Raw genomic sequence first — 9,820 nt, forward strand, 5'->3', positions numbered from 1 at the left:
AGGATGGTCTTCTTATGCTTCTCTGCATATCTCAGACAATCACAGCTGCTGCTAGTAAATTAATGGCTGCAAGGGGGTTGGGAGAGGGAGATGAGGAGAAAAAAGGGAAACAGAAAGCCTTGTAGGTGGCCTTGTCTCCGCCAAAACTAAATATTTTCATTGGAGCTTTTTCCATTCAAGAATTGGCAGCTTTATCCAGAGGTCTTAAACAGACAGAAAAATTCTTACTGTTTTAAGAGTGACTGCTAATGGGATGCAGCACTATCTGCTAATGTACATGAATGAATATCTATTTAATAGAATTGTTTTCTCCTGTTTTCTCTTCTTCCTTTTCTTTTAAATTCTTGCCTACTGGGTCTGCCCCGTTACTTTTGTCCTAGAAATTAAACCTTGGTGCTTCCTTTATGCAAGATTTATGCTAGAAACATTGGCTGGTATTTCATTGTCAGTCAGGGTGTGATTCTGCTGTGACATTTCCAGCTGGATTTTTATGGCAGCTGCAGTTAAACCAACATCAAGCATAAAAACAAACATCTTTTTTCCCTGGCGGAGTTCATTTACATCAGTGAACCAGACTAAAAGGTGCAATACCCAAAGCACTTTTGGCTGGTATTACTTACATCTGCCCTAGAGGGCTTTGCTAGGATGGATGTAGCTGTACTGCCAGTAGCTCAAATGGTGTGTGCGGGGGTATGTGTGTCTGTGCAGAAGTGCTGAGTGAATAGTGAAAGACTCAAAAAGAGTTCAAATATGCAAGCTCTTATTCTGGCGTTTGGGTAAAAAGCCCCAAAGTGCTGAAGTTTGGAGAAAAATTAGCAGGGCATCCTGACAGGTTGAAGGCTGGCTGACTCCTTCTCTCTGTTGGATTCAGTGGGGGTGGTGGGACAGGTTGCTGACTTTTGCTTGCCCACCTCACCTCAGCCAGAGCTTATTGCTGTCAGAAGCAGGCCATGATAGAACAAGTGACTTGGTTGTTCCTCAGCTGCCCCAGGTGACAACCAACCATGTTAATTTGATTCAAATAAATTGTTCCCAACAAGGGCTTTATTCGTAACAGTCCTGTAAAAGGTCTGATGTTCATCATCAAAGCTTCTGGCTTGCTCTGGACTTTTCCAATTGGATTGGAAAGATGGACAGAGCATGCTGGAAGAATGCTATTAAGCTAGAAAGTGTTTTGATAGCCACTGTCAGTACTTTAGTCAGCAAGGACAGTTATCCTTGGGGCCAAAGTCCTTAGTGCTAATAATCAATGGCCAATGGCTCTTTTCTTCACTTACCTCCCACCTTAATGAATGCAGAGCCCACAAAATCAGTGGTGGAGGGACACGGGAGGAAAGGAGATGTTTTTAAGATGTTCCTCCTGTTGTATGCAAGGTTGGAATTGAAAACAAATAAAAACTTGAGGATATGCCAAGCAGGTCCTGTGGTGGTGGGAGGGAGGGATCCTGGTGAGGCAGAACAGTGGGAATGGAGTCACGCAGAGCCCCAGCATGCAGGAGACTAGGAAGACCCTGAGCAAGGAGGGAATGGGAATCCGTGGAGTGGGCTCCTATAAAGCCGTAGTCTCAGCATATAGAGTGGGAGTCCCTCATCTATTCACTTCTTAAATATACTTTCCCCCCCTTCTCAGAAGAGTCTCAGAGGTGGTGCTAGCACTTCAGGACTGTCCAGCTGCAATGCCTTTTCCACTGGAAACTTTTCTCAGTTTCCTGGGAAGGTCCTCTGTCTCCCTTCTCCCTCTCTGGCACATAGTCTTTGCATTGTTAAATATTGGTGCATTCTCATTCTGCAAGGTTCTCTGCCGCTTGAATTTGTTTGGTCTATGTACGTTGTTTTCTCTTCAGTGCTTTCTTTCAACCTCTGGGGACCCAGGGGGAGTGAGGGGTGGGGAGAGACTGATGTACACTAACCATCTAGTGTAAATCAGTATAACTCCACTGACTACAATGAAGCTACACTGAATTACTGTAGATGAGAACCTGCTTTATTGTGTCTCCCTCTTCTGATGTCTTATATTGCCTGTTGTGAAAACAAAACACAACAAAAGCCCAAAAAACAACCAGAAAAACACTCCACCAAAACTCCAGTTCTTTCTGGTTTGCTCTGCAGGTGCAGCTGTATGCTAATAGTCCACTTCTCTAGTGGGAAATAGAAAAGGCTGTCGCATGCTTTGATAAACCAGGAAGCAGACTCTGATGCTAGTGTGCAAGGAGAGAAACATACGGAGCTTTTTTTTTCCCTTTTCTCTCCCTCACATCGATTTCACACTCTTTTAGTTCTGTTGAACTCCATGGAGTCCCTCCTAATTTACAGCGCCATAAACAAAATCAGAATGGTGCCCTCTGAAACGTGCAGAATTGTTTTCAGCTTACACTGAAGAACACAGTGTATTCCAGGCATTTGCTAAGGCATCTCTCTACTTGGTGAATTTCTTGCATTATACACCTTCTCCTGTGCTTCTGCTGCTCTTACTGGCGTGTTTTATTTGGATGCATAAGAGAGATGCCCACAGTGATGTGATCACATGGCCTTCTGCTTTGGAAGAATCTGAGGGACTTTGTTTCTGCCGTATTTTCTTCTAAACAACCAGTTGGAAGTTGCACAGTCATGGATGGAGCAACAGTCAAGCCCTCGACTATGCCCACCCGAGGGTGGGTTTGGAATTACTATTCTACTGATTAATTTAATGCCATGGGTGGACTGGAAGCACTTTATTTTGCCGTGTGCTTCCCTGTGCCTCGGTGCATGTCCAAGGTGTGCCATTAATCAGCCTGACTATATGGGCTGTTCTATCTTATTGCTTAATTAAGACTCATCAGTAATTTACAGGAGATTAATACCTATTTATATGGAGCTGAGGTTTCATCTGTTTGGGGGATGAGTTATTGAACTGCATTATGTGAAGTAAATCAATAAAATATTACTGGAAATGAGAATGACTTTGTCTCCCTTGCACTTCAGTCCTTTCACCAAGCTCACAAACAAAACTCACTTAAGGGAGGTGTTCACGTTTACACTCAGCTTTCCATTTTCCAGCTAGACTTGATGTCTATTAAGATCTCTGATCACCTTGCTCTCATTACCTGAATCGCATTGTAAAGTCAAGACCTGAGGGAGTGCTTCTAAGAATAAGAGATGCTTTTAATCAGCTACAGGGTAGTGGCCCTGTTATGATATGACCCAGAGCCCAGTCTTTCCAGGGGTTACTTCAAAACCAACACTCTCCAACTGGTCTCAAATTGCTATTAAAGGAGTGCTTTGTATCACCATATATATGGTTTATTCACAAGGAACAGCAGAGAGGTCATCAGTAGGTGATCATTAACTGGCTGCTTGTGGCTTGGATAGGTGAACTCTTCCCTGGGATAAAAACTGCCTGGATGGCCAGGCCCAAAGAGTGATGGTGAATGGTGTTAAGACCAGTTGGCGGCCAGTCACGAGTGGTGTTCCCCAGGGCTCAGTATTGCGGTCAATTCTGTTTAATCTCTTTATCAATGATCTATATGAGGGGATTGAGTGTACCCTCAGTAAGTTTGAAGACAACACCAAATTGGGTGGGAATGTTGATCTGCTGGAGGCTAGGATGGCCATACAGAGGGATCTGGACCAGCTGTATTGTTGGGCTGAGGCAAATTGTATGAGGTTTAACAAGGCCAAGTGCTGGGTCCTGCACTTGGGTCACAACAACCCCAGGCAGCACTACAGGCTTGGGGAAGAGTGGCTGGAAAGCTGCCTGGCAGAGAGGGATCTGGGAGTGTTGATTGACAGCTGGCTGAGCCAGCAGTGTGCCCAGGTGGCCAAAAAGGCCAACAGCATCCTGGCTTGTATCAGCAATAGTGTGGCCAGCAGGACTAGGAGAGTCATCATCCCCCTGTATTCAGTGCTGGTCAGGCCCCACCTCGAATCCGGTGTTCAGTTTTGGGCCCCTCACTACAAGAAAGACATTGAGGTGCTGGAGAGAGTTCAGAGAAGGGTGATGAAGCTGGTGAGGGGTCTGGAGCACAAGTCTTATGAGGAGCGGCTGAGGGAACTGGGGCTGTTGAGCCTGGAGGAGGCTGAGGGGAGACCTGATTGCTCTCTACAACCACCTGAAAGGCGGTTGTAGCGAGGTGGGCATTGGTCCCTTCTCCCAAGTAGCAAGTGATAGGACAAGAGGAAACAACCTCAAGTTGTGCCAGCACATCTTCAGATTGAGTTTTAGGAAAAATTTCTTCACCAAAAGGGTTATCGAACATTGGAACAGGCTGTCCATGGAAGTGGTTGAGTCACCATCCCTGGAGGTATTTAAAAGACGTGTAGATGTGGTGCTTAGGGACATGGTTTAGTGGTGGACTTGGCAGTGTTAGGTTAGCAGTTGGACTGGATGACATTAAAAGTCTTTTCCAACCTAAATGATTGTATAATTCTATGATATCAAGACTTTGTAGCATGATTGCAGGATTTTGTTAAGCTAAGAAAACTTGTTTACCAAATGCAAATAGCTTCCACTTACTATCATGTCTTAATTCTGTTCCAGTGGTGAGGAAGATTTTCCCCTGACCACATCACCTGCTTGTGGTGACTTCCCTTGAATGGGGTTCTCTGAGCAGGACACCTCTCTCATCAGAGGCACCCTGTCAGGAAAACTCTAGGTAGTCTTGAAAAACAGAGCCAGACTTTCAGCCTTTGCTTCCATATAATCTCTTCCTCTCCTAAGTTTGACCTTCTGGGATGGATCTGACATACGCCCTCTCTCTACAAGGATATATAGTTTTATCTTGGTGGACGGCTGGTTACTTTCCACTCCCAGTTTTCCTGTTCTTCACCCAGCCCTATCCCAAATGAGAAGTGCAAAGGCTTTGTCCTTTTCTCCTTTTCTGTGAAAAAAAAAAAATAGTTTCCTTCTACCATTTGATTAACAACCTGCCACAGAAGAGTTTCGAAGAAACTGGAACCTTATTTTCTTTGTAATAATTGTTCCTATCTTTGTAATAACCTTTTCTAACACATGACCAGAGTCAGGCTGCAGAGGTGTAAAAGAGTCTGACATTCACTGACTCTGTGGCTGTGGTAGCAAGTGCTGGGAGAGGGGGAAATGCTAATGGTGAGTGAGGGATGGACTTCAGTACAGAAATGTTCTCTGAGATAGCAGAGGTCATCTCTACCCTCTAAAGTTTTGGTGAAAGAAGAGGGCTTGTCTCTTACTTGTGTGTAATTCGGAGGAATCTTTTGCCTAGACCCTAAAGCAAGGACAACCTTCACATCTTACCAGCTTCTCACCCTGTCCCTCTTTCTCTTCATCGCTTCTTTTAGCTTCACTGCTGTCGTCAATGGAAAGCCTCTTGAATGCTTGAACTGTGGGGAAGGGTTTACACAGCTAGGAAATGAGATGCCCTCTCGACAGCAGGTGCTGTTTAAAGCAGGGGTTAAAGTGCTCTTCTGGCCTCAGATGAACCCAGTTTCAGAGCACCCCCAAGCCCCAGCTGTCCTTTTCCACCCTTCTAAACATTATCTCCGCTTTGTATCTGCCAGCATAACTGCAGGTTGGAGGTGCTCCCTAACCCAATTCTGTCACAGTAATCTGGGTCATCCTCAACACTTCCAGTGCTACGTTTATTTTTGTAGCTCTCCTCACTTCAACAGTAGGGTTAGAGAGCTCTTTCATGTGCAATTATGCTGACAAAATTGAGGGAGAAGTGAGCTTCGGGAGGGACTGAGTGGAGCAGCAGAGGGGTGGCCAGGACAGCAGGCTGACCATTCCCTGAAGCACGCAATAACCAGACCTGAGGAGGGGCAGCCCACATCATTTTTTGACATCTTGAGACTTTTGTCCTCTCCTGATAATGAGAGTAGATGGGAAGTATCCAAACTTAGAGTTTCATTCCCAGGTTCATGATGTGGTTGCATGATAGCAAAGTGTAGGTTCCTTAGCTAAACCCTTTCCACTTTGGCACAGCCCTTCTTCTCTAGCTGAAGTTGCTGATTCAGTACTCAGCCTTGCAATATGCCGTGTAGGTTGCAGGTATCGAGCTACAAAGGATTTCCTGAAGAAAAGGGCCTTATGGGTTCTCAGGTGTGCCTTCAAGTTGGCTGAAAACATCCATGGGCATCAAAACAGTGCAAAAGCTGGTGAGCTCAACCTCCATGGAAAACAGCACGGTAGCAGATGGATTTGCTAAGGAATGTTGTCATTGGTGAATGCTAGGATTTTTTATTTAATATCAAACAGGAGAAAGCTGAAGGTTTGGAGCTGAACTTCCCTGGCATTTAGTAGAGGAGCAGGGAGGAACTGTTTATACCACAAGTTTTGGTACTTCTCCTTTTTTGATATTTAACTGTTGGCAAAAGGCACCAGTGAAAGAAAGAAAGAAAAGAATTCATCTGGACACTTTGTTTTATTATTAGCTAAGTTTGATATTTTGCTAGCTGCTCTTCTTCTAACCTTTGCTGCCTCTATTTCCATCCTTCATTTCACTGAGATTATTCTATATGCTAGAGCTGTTTCTCTGCAGAAAAAGCCAACTACAAAATCTTTAGACATTTGCCCCTGGAAAAGAAGTGCTCTGTAAATAATATACAGGACTAAGAGCCTCATGAGGATCTGAGTCCAAGCAGATGTCACTAACTTGGAACTAAATATAATACCTCTAATACCTCTGAAAACAAAGCAGCCCTGCCAGTCCCAGCCTCTGTCACCTCTTCAATAGTATGTGACCACTGGAGCAGGCTTGGCAATCCAAGGAAAGCTGTCCTATGCCCCACGAGAAACAGGCACACAGGAGACCACACGATGTTCAAATCGGTGTCAAACTGTTATGACACCCGAGTCACTAACCATTTTACACACAGTTGGAAGCAGCTTTTACATGACTTCCACCTCCCCAGGCTTTTCAAGCTGTCTCTTCAGCCTTTCCCTTTATTAAACATAATGAAAATGTCAAGACTGCTCTTAGACCCACTCGCCTGGGCGCATTCACCTCCTGAGTGAAAATGGGTTTGTGGCTGTGGGTGCAATATATGTTTATTGAACTATCTCCATAGACACCAGTGGTCACTTTTTCAGTTCAGCCTTAACTAACTCCACACAGCACTGGAAATGAAGCAGCCAATGTAAATAAATAGATGCTTTGTGCCTGTGATTTTGTCCTGGTTTTGTTAAAAACAAGACCAGTTCTCTTTTAGTGAATTTTCCTTTCAGCTAAGTTCTTCTAAGTACCTTCTAAGTAACTGCATTTTTTTTTTTTTTTGAGGCACTGTTCACTCCGGACTGATAAGATGACCAATGGAATGCAGAAGAAGCTCATGTTTAGATTTATTATTATGGTAACCAAGGTTAACTGATAACGGGGCATAGTTGCAAGGAGGGGTGATCAGAACAGGTGACTAAAACTGACCAACTGAGTATTCCATCTCATACGCGTCATACACCCTATAAGAGAGGAAGGTCACGAGGGTCTCGCTCTCTTCAACCATGGCCGGCATCAGAAGAGGACCCTACCACCTGTGCCTATAATCCAAGGCCTGAGACCCTGCATCCCTGAATCCAGTTCTGGTTTGCTGTGAAGTCTCGCCCAGGACTTCCAGGTGCCTGCCCTGCAGCCACTGGATTGGTGCCAGCTCCCAGCTCCGTCACCGCTGGAGGCATGCCAGCTCTGCGCCGGGGCGGGGGTTAAACGCTGCTCTACCCCGGGACATTCAAGATTGGTTTTGTATATTTTGTATATTTTCTCTATTTATTAGTAGCATTAGTAAAGCCTTTAAAACTTTTCCAACTTGAAGTCTCTCTTCCTTCCTCCTTATCACTTTTTACTATCTAAGGGGAGGGTGAGTGAGGGGGTAACAGAGAGCATCTGCCACATTTTATTGTCACCTTTCAATCAAACCTTGACAGGTTTAGATCGCTTCAGCTGTCTTTTACAGCTGAGGTAGAGAGTTGGGAACTGACTGAGGCAGAAAGTCTTACCAGCTGCTGGCACCGCAGTGCACGACTGACTCCAGAGTGAGGATATCCACGGAGGACAGTGCCCGAGTAGTTATACAAGTTCAGAGTCACACTTCGGTTTATAGCAGTGTAATTTTGCTGTAGAGCCAAGCTTTTAAATATTAAAGCGAATTTATTCCCAGATTTGTGTCTGTATTTAATACACACATGCACATATTTATATCCTGTGAGGTGATCATATACCCATGTGGTAAGCTGCCAAAGCAGGTGCTAAATTGTACTTAATCTAACTTTCACCTTTGATCACCTTAGCCTTTGGCCTTGGTTGCTTAAGAAGACTTTTCCTCAAGAACAACTTCTTGGTTGCGAATTCCCCTGGGATTATGTAGCTGGAAATCTCAGCTCTAATTAGAACAGATTTATCTGTTTGTAAATGAGAATGTATATCTGAGATTTCATATCTCAGCCAATTTACTGTAAGCTTCTCCACATTGACCAACAGCAAAAATTTCCTTTTCAAATACAAAATCCTGCTTCCACTCAAAAATCACCCAACCAATCAATCAATTAGTCTGCCAGCTGGGTTTGCTATGTGTACGATATTCAGTCCCCCAAACAGTTACAGCTGTAACAAACAAATATCAATATATATCATTATCAGTGCTTGAAAGGAAGACTTTCTGCTACTGGATGGCTGAGAAATCCTTCTTTCCAGAGGAATACGGCAAGTGTTTCCAACTGTGGCATACTGGAAATACAAGATTTTAAAATCATGACATTGACTGACAGGACTTCTGTTTTAGGGAGTTGCTTAGACATTTTAAAATGCACCATTTATATTATTTTCCCTCCAAGGTCTCAGCTAAGGCAAATTAGCAGTATAGGTAGAGGGATTAAGAAAGCAGATGTTTAGATCTCAGAGTTAGGGTTTGTGTCTGTAAATCCTTTGGCATAAACAAGAGGCAGTGATGTGGCACAGTAAAAATCCAAGTGTCAGTCATGCCAGGGTGACTAATATAACTCACTTGTGGCCTCATTAATCATGAGTGGAGCAGGCATCCCAAATTCATGTCAATAACAGCTTTATGCCACCCCAGCAAATCAGGAATCCTCTGTAGATATCCTCAGGTACAGTGAGGAACCCTGGTCCTTTGCTGGTGTAAACCACCTGAGCTCTGCCAGGGACTGAGAAGCAATGCCTATTTTTCTTAGCTGAGCATCTGACCCATATTTGCTATTCATTATTACCGGGTTATTTTTTGGGAGGCAGCAGAAGAGTTCTTGTGGTTCTGAACAAAGTGTTTGCCTTGTAATCTCACCAAGCTGGGGATATCTCCAAATACTCCTTGGAAACTTTATAAAAAATGCAGCCTCTTCCCCAGCGTTAGAAAATAAATTGAAGATTATTTTTTTTTTCCCCAGGTGGAACTGATACCGTCTTTGGACACTGGTGATCCCTAAATAAGGGGTCCTAATGAACATGTTTACCACTTGAGTGGTTAGATTGCAAAAGAGTGGTAATTTAAAAAGGAAATATTTAGGTAAGTAGGTCTAGACTTTGTTAAAAGGTCTTTGCTTCCCCTTCTTCCAAATCGTGTATAGAAGTGTTTGCCACCCTATCCCTGTCTCTGCACCTCTATAGTGATATTAATTTGGGCTGAGGAAGACATGTTGCTGTCAAACTCCTCACTCTAATTTCATTTCCCAGCATGTGGAATTTTCCTTCGCGAGAGTGACACCGAGCCTGCTGCTGATGTTGTGGGTTCACTTCGCTCCTGCAGCTAAGGAAGGGGCTGTGCCCATTGTCACAGCCAGCTGAGAGCAGAGTATGAGTGGCTGCACTGTGTGCCCCAGGAGGGGACTGATCCCATTGAAAAGCCATCGCTTTTTTTTTTTTGT

Source organism: Caloenas nicobarica, chromosome 2 (assembly GCF_036013445.1).
Source record: "Caloenas nicobarica isolate bCalNic1 chromosome 2, bCalNic1.hap1, whole genome shotgun sequence".
Lineage (NCBI taxonomy): Eukaryota > Metazoa > Chordata > Aves > Columbiformes > Columbidae > Caloenas > Caloenas nicobarica.